This window comes from Cupressus sempervirens, chromosome 8 (assembly GCF_028749045.1).
Source record: "Cupressus sempervirens isolate cs-2001-9-10 chromosome 8, ASM2874904v1, whole genome shotgun sequence".
NCBI classification, from domain to species: domain Eukaryota; kingdom Viridiplantae; phylum Streptophyta; class Pinopsida; order Cupressales; family Cupressaceae; genus Cupressus; species Cupressus sempervirens.
The window spans coordinates 115,424,255-115,439,134 of NC_143125.1; positions in this window are offsets into that span (position 1 = coordinate 115,424,255).

Genomic DNA, 14,880 nt, shown 5'->3' on the forward strand with positions numbered 1-14,880 from the left:
TTCACTGTTAGTGTCAATATACATGCCAAAGTCAACATCATCTTCATTGCTTCCAATATCAGGACATGAACCACTACCATTGCCACCGCCACTGCCACTGCTGCTACTACCACCACTGCCACTACCACTTGGGTTTGAAATGTTGGCCATCCCTCTTCTTCAACATTTGTTTCTCCAAATGTTGAGAGCCTTGTCATAAGGGAAACTATCTACCGCATACCTAAAGTTATAGAGCCTCAAACAATTATCCAAATTGTTGGTGTAAATATGTATTCACTATTTACACTTACTTAAGTTTACTTAGGTTTATGCATTATTTAATTATTTTGCATTATTTTATTTGTGAGATACTTAAGAGTATGTGCACTCTTGTGAGTTGTCATGATGACATCACAGGGGTCCGCACCTCTTTTAAGCACATGTTGTCTACAACACAGGAATCTTCTACACACATATGACACTTTGTCATTCGTATCCATTCATTTAGAATGTTGGATAAGGTGCTTAGTTGTCTTATCTTCTGGTTGTGTCTAGAGACATTCTAGGTGCTTCCTAAGAGGCCTTTATATACATGCACTCCTAGTGTACTCTTAATCATGACATATTGAATACATTGTCATTTTGATCATACTCTCTCTCTCTCTCTTTGGTCTACTGTGTGCCTGTGTTTGAGTTCTTAGTTCTTGGGTGAATTTTTCACTTAGGAAAATTCTTACATGGTATCAGAGCAACTTGGAGACTTTCTCATCACATAGCTGTTCAAGACCATGCTTGCTTAACCACCTTAGCTCGAATATGGAGTACTATTGAAATTGGGAGTGTCTAGAGCTAGATCTAACCTCACCATTACATAATCGGTGAAAATCGACTATAAAATCCACTATCTTGGCCCAAAGTTGATCGTGAGGAAATTTTTTTTTGCAAATCGGAACTCGGAGGCCCCAATTTGCAATTCGGGTATGGTCATTATTTTCAGATCTATAATTTAATTTTTCAGATCTGTCATTTTTCTCTATATTTCTATCATATTTTTTTGTCCAAATACATAGAATTTTTTTGCCTAGCAAATAATTTTTTTTTAGTAGATCTGGGCAGTGACACCCCGGATCTGCCATTTTTGGAGGTATTTTATTTGTTGTAGGCATTCACAGTAGCCCGTACTAGTAATATTAGTCGCAGGTGGCCGTACTGTTCACTATTTTTGGCCACACATCAAAAATTGGCAGTAGAGCCAGCGGCTCTTTGTTTGGACCTTTGTGTGGGCTTAGTTTTAAAAAGCACTAATAGCGCTCCCACCATACATGTAGGATTTATATTAAACCCACCAAAAAAAACTCAACGAAATCTTTGAACTCCCAGCGCCGAACTACAGATTCTAGCCCGTAGTAAAAACTTCTCCTCCTGGTGACTTGCATAGTATCCTAGTGGTTGCAGAATTTTATCCAGTGGATGATGTTTGAAGATGTGAGCATGGGAAGAGTTTTGAGAAATCTGGCACCTGCTACAATGAAGATTCTAATGAGTATTTAAAATCTCGACACTGAAGATCTAGCCCCCATCGAAGGTTACCCACCCATAGCATTGTATTCATCTTTTCTGGTGCTATTTTCTTGATAGGTTCTTTATATCCTGCCTACAGTCAAAAAAAATCCTGCCCATGCAACAAATTTTGGCACCACACGTTTACACCGCATTTGCCACATAGACTCGATGATTGCGCAGTGACATGTAAGCAGCCCAAAAATGCCATGTGCTATGTGGAATCTAGCCATGTTAGCATCCACAAGGCTATTTTTTATATGCCATGTCACCTCTCTATACTGTACGGATGACACATCATCCTGCCACGTCACCCTAGGCGTAGATTTTTTTGTTGACGTCAGCATAACACTGTCTTAAAATTGCAGCCATTTGACCATCATTTCCAAATGTTTTACAACTACATTGACAACTGTTTGATCATCAAATTTATACTCACATTTTTTCCTCCGGACCCCTCTCCAAATTGCTTTTCAGTTTGGCAGCCTGACTTTGTGAGCTCGTATCTCTGACATCCGAACTTCAATTCAGGTGCAATTTTTCTTGAAATTGGGTAGAATTTTTTGAATTTTCTAGTGGTGGTGTTCTTCTCTAGTTTTGGTTCACAAATTTTGCAAAAATTGTGTTTCTTGGCAACTGTACCTGCATAATCCTACATTTTGCAACTTCAAACGCTCCGTACGGGCACATCTGGTCACTTTTTTATGTTTTATTTTTTTTGAAAGTGCGTATTGTTTTGTCTACTTTCTTGATTTGAAGTCAAATTCTAGGGTTGTGTGGAACAATTTCTCACTTTTAGAATTAGGCCTTTTTCAACATTGTAAAGCTTTGATTCTTTTTCAAAATTCTTGTAAACTAAGCTATAGTGCTTAATTGATAGATTTCAGCCTCATAAGGCAGTTGTAAAAGCAAAATCAAAAGTCCACTTTGTTCATTTTGACAAGTGGGCCATTATAAAAACACTACTTATAAAGTGTCAACAACATCTTTTTTGGGGGGGTCTTTTGATTGAGTGAAAAGGGGGGGTGTGTACTGTGTTTTTTGTTCTCTATTTTGTGCTCATTTCATTTCTGCATCATGGGTTTTAAATGTCCTACTCTAACTTCACACAACTATTCTACATGGAAAAATATTGCACGGAGTAGATTAATGGAAAAAAGATTTAGTCTTTATGTTGATGGTACAATTACCAAACCTACTGATGCCAAAGAACTCATTGATTGGAAAATTCAAGACCAACAGGCTTTAGGTGTTATCAGGAGTTGTGTACATAGCGATCTTCTCTTCTACATTAAAAATTGTTCAGAATCCAAAGAAGCTTGGGATAAACTTGAATAGTTGTATGGTAAGGTGGATGAAGAAAAGGGATTTCAGATTGAGGATGATCTACTTCTCTTGGATCCTAAGAATTATGACACAATTCAGGATTATATCATTAAAGTCAATGAGTATAGGTCACTTCTGAAAGATTGTGAATATCCCATGAAGGATGATAGGTTGATTCATCACATCCTGAAGAGGCTACCTTCTGAGTATGCCAACTTTGTTTCAAGTTTTAATACTCACAAGTTGACCATGGGATCTGCTTACTAGAAGCCTTTCTTTGATGGATTTGCAAACATGTTGATTGTTGAACAATCTCACTTGGTGGATTTTGGACTTCTCAAGTCATCAAAGACGAAAGCCTTGGTGGCTAGTGATGATCACAAATCAAGTCAAGGGGGAAAAAGAAACAACAAGAAGAAGCAGTGGAAGTAGAAAACACAATCTAAGACACAAAAATCCTCCTCTCAACAAGGCAGTTCTTTTTCTTCAAAAAAAGGAAGTAATGAAAAGAAGGACAAACTTTTTTGTGCATACTGCAAAAAGCCAAATCATGACAAGCATCATTGCAAGACAAAGAGAATCGATGAGTTAGAAAATCTACTCAAGAAGAATAAGATTCAAGTGCCAAGTACTTCCAAGGATTCTACTCCAACCTCTTCCAAGGGTAAAGGTCAAGCATTTATGGAAAACACAAGTTCTTCTTTGGAATGGATACTTGACTCAGGTGCATCTTACCACATGCGTTCTTCAAAAGAAGACTTTTCTTCATTGAAGCAGTCAAAGGTGCCATACATCTTCATGGGAGATGATGCAAAGATGGAAGTTGAAGGGAAAGGACATGTAGAAATGGAAAATGGGGAATTCAAGGATGTTCTCTATGTTCCAAATCTAAGTTCCAATCTCCTATCAGTTTACCAAATCACTCACCTTGGAGATGGTCATAAGATTGAGTTCCTTCCAAATTTTGTGATGGTGCGAAGTCTTAGAGATGATTCATTGGTTGCAGTGGGGAAAATAAATGATGACAAGAGACTTTACTCCTTTTCCCACTTTGTGCCTAAGAGTCCTTCTCAAGCCTTTTTAACTCACTCTACTTCACAAATCAACTTATGGCATGAGTGGTTTGGTCACCTTGACTTTCGCTCTCTTTAGCAACTTTGCTCTAAACGCATGGTCAAAGGTCTACCTAATATTAGCTTTTCTAAGGGAGAATGTTCATCTTGTTCAGTGGATATGAATCTCAAGGAGAAGTATGATACATGGAAGTCTTCTCAAGCTCTAGTTGTTCTTCAGCTAGTTCACATGGTATTAGTAGGACCCTTTGTAGTGACTTCAGTCAGCCAAGGCTGCTACATACATTTGTTGATGACTTTTTGAGATACACTTGGGTCTTATTTATTCATCATAAGAATGAATTGGTTCATAAGCTTCAAGACTTCAAAACTCATGTTGAACACAAGTCAAGGAAAGCCATTAAGGTACTAAGGGTGGACAATGAGAACAAATATGTAGACATAAGACTTAAGAACTTTTGCAAAATTAAGGGGATTGATCTTCAGAACTCACCAACATTTAGTCTGCACAAGAAAGATGTTGTAGCTATGATTATTAGGACTCTCAAGACCATGGCAAGTTGCATGATAAAGGCCAAGTCTCTTGATCCTACACTTGAAGTTGAAGCCATTAGCAGTGCTACTCACATACTTAATAGATCTCCTCATTTAGCCTTCGATGGCAAGACTCCTTTTGAGGCATGGTGCAGTAGAAAACCAGTTGTGAATCACCTTAGAGTCTTTAGTTGTCTAGCATGGGCTAACCTATCTTCCAAGAGTTGCAAGATACGAACACCTAGGCCTTGTACCTTCATCGGCTATGAAGATAATATGAAGGCTTACAGATTGATGGATCCTGAGACACATGAGATCTTTGTGGAGAAGGATGTACATTTTGAGGAAATTTCACCTAGCTTATTCTCTAATCCTCTCCCCACATCATACACAATGGAAACTGATAGTGACACCGGTGATAGTGATTCAACAGGTTCAGACATGTGGGGTTCTATCAATAGTTGCAGTGAGAGGTCACATAATTCTAGTCCAAATGCTTATATTGCCATAGTGAAAGGTCCAACACATCATGGTAAATCTCATCTTCCATCTCCAGCTTCAGTTGACTTGGGAGACATACTTGAGGACATACATCTTCTCATTGATGAAGGTAATCCTTTTATAGTTGTTGCGAGGGCTCACTTTGACCCTCATGTCCATTCTCTACATGATCAATCTTCACATGTTGGCATGATTGTGGATCCTTATGAACAAAAATTAGTGGAGGTCTCTTTGTCAGTTGAGGAGATAGATGGTTCAATGGAACAGGTTCAACAGACATCCTTGACCGATCTGCATTCATTCTTTTCAACACAGTTGGAAGGGGTGAACATCAACATCAACATAGGGATACTTGAGTAGGTTTTAGGGCTAGCATACATCTTCAGGAGTATACCTTTGCCTTTTTTTCTTCCTAAGGGGAGGAACACCATTCTGCATTATTGGACCAACTTCTTCATTGGAGTAGCTTTCACTAATCGACATTCTTCTTTTTTTGGCGGGGGGGGGGGGGAGCCTATTCTATCTCTCTTCCTTCTTTCATTGTCTTGTGTATATACTAGATGTATGTCGTAATAGGGGGGTTTTGATTACTCCATCCATCGATGCATCCTTATTTATCTCTCTTTTTGGGGGAGAGTTTTTCCCATTAGGTTTTCCCTCTTTCCTCGCTTTGTGGGAGATTTGCATTTTCATTATGTACATGGGTACCTAATATGGCCTAGTAGCTAGGACCCATTATGTATCTTCATCCTAGTTCATAAGCTTATGGGAATTCCCCTAAGTTGCACTTAAGGGGGGGTGTTGGTGTAAATACGTATTCACTATTTACACTTACTTAAGTTTACTTAGGTTTATGCATTATTTAATTATTTTGCATTATTTTATTTGTGAGACACTTAGGAGTATGTGCACTCTTGTGAGTTGTCATAATGACATCATAGGGGTCCGCACCTCTTTTAAGCACATGTTGTCTACAACACAAGAATCTTCTACACACATATGACACTTTTTCATTCTTATCCATTCATTTAGAATGTTGGATAAGGTGCTTAGTTGTCTTATCTTTTGGTTGTTTTTAGAGACATTCTAGCTGCTTCCTGAGAGGCCTTTATATATAGGCACTCCTAGTGTACTCTTAATCATGACATATTGAATACATTGTCATTCTAATCATACTCTCTCTCTCTCTTTGGTCTACTATGTGCTTGTGTTTGAGTTCTTAGTTCCTGGGTGAATTTTTCCCTTAGGCAAATTCTTACACAAATTTTTGTCTAATTTGTTTCTAACCTTTGACTTCAAGAAACCCAAAGTACTGAAAACTCTCTCATCCTCCATTGAACCCAATATCATTGTCAAACATAAACTGTAGGCTTGAAATATTTTGGTATTAAGTCTCTCAACTGATTGCTCTGACCAAGGTTTTTCTAAAGCTTTTTTATTTCTCCCTCTTCATTTGAATTCTCCATAAGATCATATTGTTCCCTCATTATGTTTGCAAAAGAATATGATTGATCTTCAGTCTAGATTCATCTAAAATTGCATTTATAGTTATTCCATTGATTATTTTAGGTTTGCAAAAATTCTGAATCAAAGTTGTCATCCTTCTTCAAAAATTAGTTAGATAGTTTAGAGACCAATATTGAAGAAAAATAATAGACATTTCTTTGAGAAATTCCTCTGGAGGGATTCTAAATCTAATTTGTGACAAAAGATTGTAGCAAATTCACTTGATAGAGTCAAGCAAAAATTCTTTTATCTTCTTGAAGTCTTCACTTGTAATACATGAATGTGCCTTCTCTAGTTCTGATTCTACTTCACTTCTTGCTTTGTTGGGGTTAGAGTCAGGGTCAACATGGGCATAGTATTGTATTGGTATGTTAACTCCATGTACCCTGGCACATACCTCACCATTTGCACCAATATGTAAAATGTTCCCAGGATTGTTCAAATCTATGATTTCTATCCACTTTGGAAACTTTGATTCATCTAATGGTAGTAATTGATACATAGTATCCAGGCTATTACATGTCATTTTATGCAGCTTATTATATTCTGCAATGTACATAGCTCTTTGTTGAACCTTTTCATAATATTTCTCATGTCTTGTAGCATGGGGAGAATAGCTGCTAAAGTTAAGAGTATCTTAACATTAGTTAGACTTGAATATAGCCAAGGGAATCTATCTCGCACAGAGTGGATTAGTCCAAGCAATGATGGACATTCAAAGAATACTTGATGCACTAGTCTATACAAAGAGATCCATCTAGTATCATTTTCTTTAAGAAGTTTCCTCCCATCAGTAAGTCCTTGAGAAAGGTCTTGAAATTCTTGGACTCATTTTGGACTTTGAAAAAAGTATTGGTAAATCTCTTTGATTAAAGATTCCACTTTACTTACACAACCAAAATTGTTGACAATTCCAAAAGCTAGATTCATTTGATGGGCCATGTAATGAATGAGATTAACATAGGATGCCAAATCATTCTTGAGCTTTTTGGAAAGATCGCCTTTATGACCTTGCATAACCGAAGGTCCATCTACTCTAACACACACCAAATTTTTGTCAATCTCCATGTTGTCCAAACCTCCACATTCAATTAGAGTACTCTTTAATAAATCATATAAATTTTTAGCTATTGCATTACAATTCAATTTAGCAACAGATAGTATAAAGGGTTGATGACAAAGATTATTTATAGTATAAACATGCATGCACACCTAGGAAGTATTATCAATTGCTGTAGCTTCATCTAGAGACAATGCAATGGAATTTGAGTGTTTTATTTTTTCCTTCATATCTTCTTTTTCAACCTATGCAAGACAATTAGCCCATTCCCACCCACTGTTTACTAACCAGTGACCATTCAAATAGTTTTGAACTTAAAAAAAGTGCAATAAAGCAATAACTAAAGGGTAGTCTGTCATATGATGTCCTCTACTCAAAAAATAGAAGACCACACTTAATTGAACTACTTTTCCCATATTTTTCACTTCCATTGCTTTCCTAATGAAATCTTCAATGAAACCTTCTACTACATAATGCTTCTCCCATAATTGCTTGTGTAACTCGTACATTTTGGCATTCCTAATATGCAGACAATTGTCTTTTTTTTTCCAAGTTGGTACAAAATTTTCAACTCTAGTTATAGTTTCCTTTTTGTAAACTTTACTGACATGCTTTTCTATGGTATCAAGTTTAAGCTGCAACCTCTTCTCCTTCTTTGTTATCTCTATGCAAATCTTACATTTGCATTCTACAGGAGGCTCACCATCAATTGGATTGGCCACTAGTTCAATGAACTAGTACTTTTCCACTCATTCTAATTCAAAATTCCTTTTGGATAGATCCCAACGAGATTGATATTTTTTGATTCCAATTTTCTTTTCTCATTTTGTGTATGAACATGATTTATGAAATCACTTTTGGTTTTCTCACCCGACTAGTCATTAACCAACTCCAAGTCTATAATATTAGTTTATGACTCCCTACTCAGGGGAAGTGCCTTCAAATCATGTTCAAGTTCATCCTTGAGTGAGATATCAGGTTCACCAACTTGAACTTCTTGAATATGGTCTCCAACTTGTGATGAATCTCCTTTTTGAATAAGCACTAGAGATCTAACTTGTGAATCTTGTAGGTTGCCAACATTTCCACCACCAAAATATGTGGATATGTGTTCTGCATTTGGTAATGGTGAGGTGAACCCACAATACTAGGTACCACTTTTAAGGGACAAAAGAAATCGCGAAATGATGAAAAATTCACATATTGAATTTTACGTATGTTCACATGAACATAAAACAATTATATGTTCATGCGAACATGTTGAGTTTAACTAAGGTATGTTTGTGTGAACATACGTTATTAATAAGTTCACGTGAACATATTTTTAACGGCAATTTCACGATTAAAATTCCACTTTTCCGTTTGAGATCTTAATAAATTTGGTTTTTTTGTTTGTTTGTGCGAACACAAATTATTTTACATGTTTGCACGAACATGTTAAATTTTTGACTGTCAGATTATTTTTCTCATACGTTCGTGTGAACATATGTTCGCGTGAACATAATGTTTGTGCAAACATATAAATTTTTGGTGTTGTTTTCTAGAAAAAAAGGAAATTGACTCTTTTGACTCCTAAAATTGAGATTGAATGATCTCCTACCGTAAAATAAAAAATTCCAATTTGTGCTGCTCGGAGAAAGCTTTCCATCAAGTATAATTATAATACATATTATATTAATTAAGTCTTTTAAATATGAGTTTACTCATTATAGGTTCATTACCGATTGAACATCAACTGACTTCAACACTTCGGAAAAATTAGTAAATTAGATCAATTTTTTTTTGAAAAATATCTGGGAAATAGGTTATTGAGATAGTTTTCCATTCAAAAAAAAAAATTAGATTTATGATAATTTGAGTTCAAGTTATCTGTGTCAAAACGAAAGTATGTCTGAATTACAATTGGTGTCACTTCAAATCTTCATAAACTATACAATATTCAATGAAATTGAATCAAATCAAATGCATCCTCTAGATATTTATATAACAAATCCAACACCAAAAGAATTACCTCATTATCTTTTCTAGAAAAAAAGTTATATGTGTCAAACGGACTGTCACTCTTTAAAAATATTGAATTTTAACATGTACCACTTTTCGGTGGAGAAGAAAAAATTGACATAAATAATTTTTTTTAAAATTAAAAAATATGGTTACAAAGTAGGAATAGAGTACTACAAAATAATAATTTATGTCATCTTGAAATTATTCATAGTTTTAAAGATATAGTCCCTCAAACGTGAGGTTTGCTTCAAAAATATTGATTTCAATGTCAAAATTGGTCAAAAAGTGGAACCCATTATTGTGGGATCACCTGGTGGCCTCTTTGGGATTTTAGGGATCCTATTGGAACCCTTGTTACCCCTCTTGTTTAACATTGCAAACAGATGAAGGCTGGAAAAAAAAATCAACTTAGTTGAACAGAAGACTCAAATAGTAACAAGTTAAAGACCACGAACGATGATAGTAGACTACTTAGACTACATATAATAACAATAATATGATTCATTCTCATAAAAAGGGTACTAATGTGGTGGACCCACAATAATGGGTTACAATTTTTTGCCTAAACTGACACCAAATTGTGAATTTTCAAGAAAACTTTCACATTCAGATGTAAATTGCCATTTAATGGTAAGGAATTTGAAGATGAAGTAAATTATAGTCTTTTAGGATTTTCTATGTAGATTCTAAATATATATTTTTAATTTTTTTTTGAATTGATTTGATTGAATTAATTTTTCTCCTACGAAAATTGCTATGTTATCAAAAACCTAATATTTAAAAAGTGACATTGTTTTTGACACACAACTTTTTTTCTACAATAGATATCAATGTGATTCTTTTGAACTTAGTTTGTTAACATCCATACCAAAACCATAGAGGTGATCTAATGTCTTTATCCATAGTATTTCATATTTTATCAAAGTTTAAAGTTGACCTAACACTAATTTGGATATACATGGCTTTTGACACATGTAACTTATTATATATTTATCCAAATTCAAGATTTAATTTTTTGATTGAAAGAGGACTTGAATACAGAGACTATAGTTATTTTTCAAAAAAATTATTCTTATTTACTATTTTTCCATGAGCATTCTATATATAGGTTTATTTTTTATAATGAACCTCAATTCAATTAATGTAAAAAAATGTATACTTAAAAAATTCAAAATGTATCAAATCCATATTCATTAGAAAGCTCATTTCGAGTACTTGTGTCATGGAAAATGACATGTCTTAAGTGCTCCATCTAAACCTAGCAATTGAGCCTGGAAGCCATGAAAACAACTTAGAATGTTATAGACTTTGTAAAAGCCATCTACTTTACTAGTTTTGATAGAAACTAACTTTCTATCAAAACTTTTTTAATCCTTTTGATAGAAACTATTTTTAGTTAGTTTCTATCAAAACTAATAAGGCAGAGTTTTCATGAAAAAATAGTTTCTATCGAAACTAAATAATAGTTTCTATCGAAACTATTTAGGATGAATTTTTCCTATTTAGTTAGTTTTGATCGAAACTTTTATAGTTTCTATCGAAACTAGATGATTACTTTCTATCGAAAGTTTTTGGGCAAAAAATCTGTCTTTCACGATTTTGGAGGAATTTCTTCCTCCAAAAAAGTGTAACCCACTATTGTGGGTTCACCTAATGCTATGGTATTACAGTCTACAATACTACCCAATAAAATTTGCAAACCTATCTTAGCATGTGAGATGTCCAGTCACTAGTGGATATTAGATAGTAAAACTAAAAAAGTAACCAATACCAGTACCACTGTCCACATAAAAAATAAATTAAAAATACTTACCTTTTATGAAAACCATGGTCCATGAGTTAATGGGAAATGCACTCAACATTCTAAAACTTTGACAATAATAAGAAATACTAGTCTCTAGACCATAAAAGAGCAAATTGTGTAGAATAATAATATCTTATAGTCCAATCTAGGTTGGCAAATTACACAGGATTAACAAGTAGGAATGTTAAATATAGATGAAACACACCTTCCTATGTAAGCCCACAATAGGAAACAATTGGCTAAATGGGGCTGGTGGTTGACACAAGTCGAAAAAATGGGAGGCAACGTCCAACCCAAGGGAAAATTATTTGGTTGTAGTAATGGTGAAAGAACATTGTCCAATAAGAAACAACATGCAAAGGATGATTTAAAAAAAAAATAAATGTATCCAAAACATATATTACATTGGTGATTGGACCGATATTTTGACCAATCATGTGATAACTAATGGGTGACTACCATGGGCATTGGACCCAAATATGATAAATATCCAATGACGTGCTTGACCTATGTTACATGCGCTATTCGTCAAATGATGAATGACCCATGAGATGGGATCGCCAAAAAGTGAAGATTCTCCACTAAAGTAATCTCTGCAAGACCTTGATAAAGAAATCAAAAAACTTGATGAAAAAACTATTGATGGTCCTGATAAAGGTCCTAAGTTCAAGATATAGGTTATTTTTAAAATTTCCATTCAAATAATTTTTTTCTTGTGCATCACTCCATTGAATACCACTTTTATTTTTTGTACATGATAGTTTTTTTTCTATTCTAAAGCTTCTATGTTTTTAGTGTTGATCTAATATCAAAATACAGATTAACAAGTCCATTATAATTCTCATTAGCTTCATTCACTAATATAGTTATGTGGTTATTCGACCATTGTTTGTGAGATACTTATTCAACCGTTGTTTGTGAGATACTTATTGCTTCATTGATTTTTCAATTAGGTAACAATTGCAAAGCCAAAAGAGAAGGATAAGAAAGAGAATTGTGAAGACAAGTGTTCATAATCTTTCCAGTTAACTTGGGCTTTGATTGATATTTTCATTTCTCAATCTACTTCAGCTTAAGAAGAAAGGGCTTTGGAGTGAATTTTAGTTATTGGGTATGAAACTATCAACAAAACAAAGATTGAATTGTTTTAGCCTTACTGGCATTAATGGGAACTATAGTGGGTGAGTTTATAAAAAGTCAAGTAGTAGATTGGAATGATGATGTCATAACAAGTGCAAGGTTTAAGGCATTTAGTGGGCAAAGGTTAGATTGGGAAGCTAGGTTTTAGTTCTAGAGAGATCTCATCATTAAGGTTGCTCAACATTTGGGTCGAATTATAATTGATATAGAAGAGGTTAATTGTCTTATATTCCCTTTGTTTTTGGTATAATCTAATTATGAATTTTTTTTTTAAAGTTGGACATATGCACTATATGACAAAATATTTTTTTCTTACGAATTTGATTATATTTATTTTTTTTCAAAATAAAGGTTTTTTAATATTTATATCTTGTAAGGCTATGTTAATATTTTGTGCACTATGTTTTAAATATTTGTGACCATGGATTTCTTTTGAATGGATCTATCAATAGTCCTATAATAAAATCACCAAATAGACATTTGGTGGTTTTACCGATGTGGCCAGATTCATACTTGGTTTATGGTAAAATTTTAATCCATAGCTGATGGGAAGCTCTGTCTCAAGCTATACAACCACATCATGCCTAAACATAGCCTATCCTCACCCTACTTATATCCTTCTATAGCTAATCTCAAAATGATGTACTCCTATTTTTAGTGATTAGGAGATAATTAGAATGCATTATGTGCACTTGAGTAATGGGCCCTCAAACATGCTTAAATAGGAAAGTAGGTTCATTCCCCTTGATATGGTAACTCAAAACCCAATTTTTCTCAAAGCCAATTTAGATTCAAACAACTTTACAGAGCCCTCTTTCAGACCGCAAGACTCAAAGTTCAACCCCTTAAGTATTTGTGTGACAAGATCCAAAGATCATTAACCCTTGACTATATGCTCCTCTCCACTAATCAGTAAAACAAGAATTAGTACTTCAGGCATGGGTAGACCCTCAAGCTCCTATTCTTAGTCATTTAGATGTAGACTATTTAATTTATTTTTAAAAACTATGATTGTCATCAATATTTTGACGTGGCCTGTCGTCGACGATTTGTCACCACCGTTGAATCATCTCTAGATGTTGTTGATATTTTGATGCAGCCTATTATCGATGATATGAAAAACCTATTGAATATTCTCTGGTGCGAGTCAATATTTTGATGTGGCTTGGCGTCAATAGTATGATAAATCCATCGAATCATCTCTCGATGTCGTTGATATTTTAATGTTTTGAACTAGTAGTCTGATGTCGCCATGCTGCATAGATGGGAATACTTTTTGATAGAGTGACTTGTTGATAAACTAACAAGCATGGAGTACGTCAAAAGTTTGACATAATTCTAGCAACATTATTTTTTGACGTGGAAGTATTGAACTTTTGACCACCAAGTGTCACAAAATAGGTCTAAATTTACTAGCAAGTTAAGGTGACACAAAGAGGGAACACAAAAAGTAAACATAACTACAATTTCATGAGAGAATTTGTTAAGGAAAATTAGTTATTGTCGTGAGTTAGAGAAGTTAAGGTGATGCAAAGGGAGAACAGGAAAATGTAAACATACCTACAAATGTGAGAGAGAAGATTTCAAGGAAAAATAGTTATTGTGGTGAGAAGGCCATTGGATCTCTTTTGCTAGTAGATGGAAGATCAAATAATCTCATTGTTATGAAATGATAAGACTAGGTATCTCTACAATGCTTACTATTGTTAGTTGGAAGAAGGTATATGTGTCAAGGGAAGACCACATAGATGAAGTAGGGGTTGAGACTAATGGGTAATGCTAGAGAGAATGGAGGGGCATTCTTTCCACACCAACAAAGAAAGGAGGAAGTGAAAGGATATGCCACAGAGAGAGGAAGGGAGTTCATGCACTCCACCAAGGTGGCCTCATAATTATCCTTGATGAATGTAAGTGCGAATGGATAGGAAACACATGAGAGGCAAGGTGATGAAGATGCACAAAAATACTCGTATATAATGAGATGGTCAACACATTTGACCTCAATGAAAAAGCTAGCTCCAAATGCAAAGGCAACAACCTAGTGTTCAAGAAGTTGATCAACCTTCTTGTGGACTGAATGACCAATCTAAGAGGGGTGAGACTTGTGCAGAATAAAATGTGCTTGGTGTAGGTGCTCTACACATGGTGAATAACTTTTGACAAAGGAAGGGATCAAATGGTAATCCCAACATCTTTTAAGAAAAACCAGGTCTGCAACATTTTTTAATCAATTTAATTCTTAACATCTCAAACTATTTAATGATTTGAAACAAAGTTTCCTTCCATAATTAGAGATATCAAATTTCCACTTTCCACAATTCATCATAATTATTATCATAGGTTTTTGGATTAGATTGTGTAAGATGACACTCTATGATCCATCATCATGATGA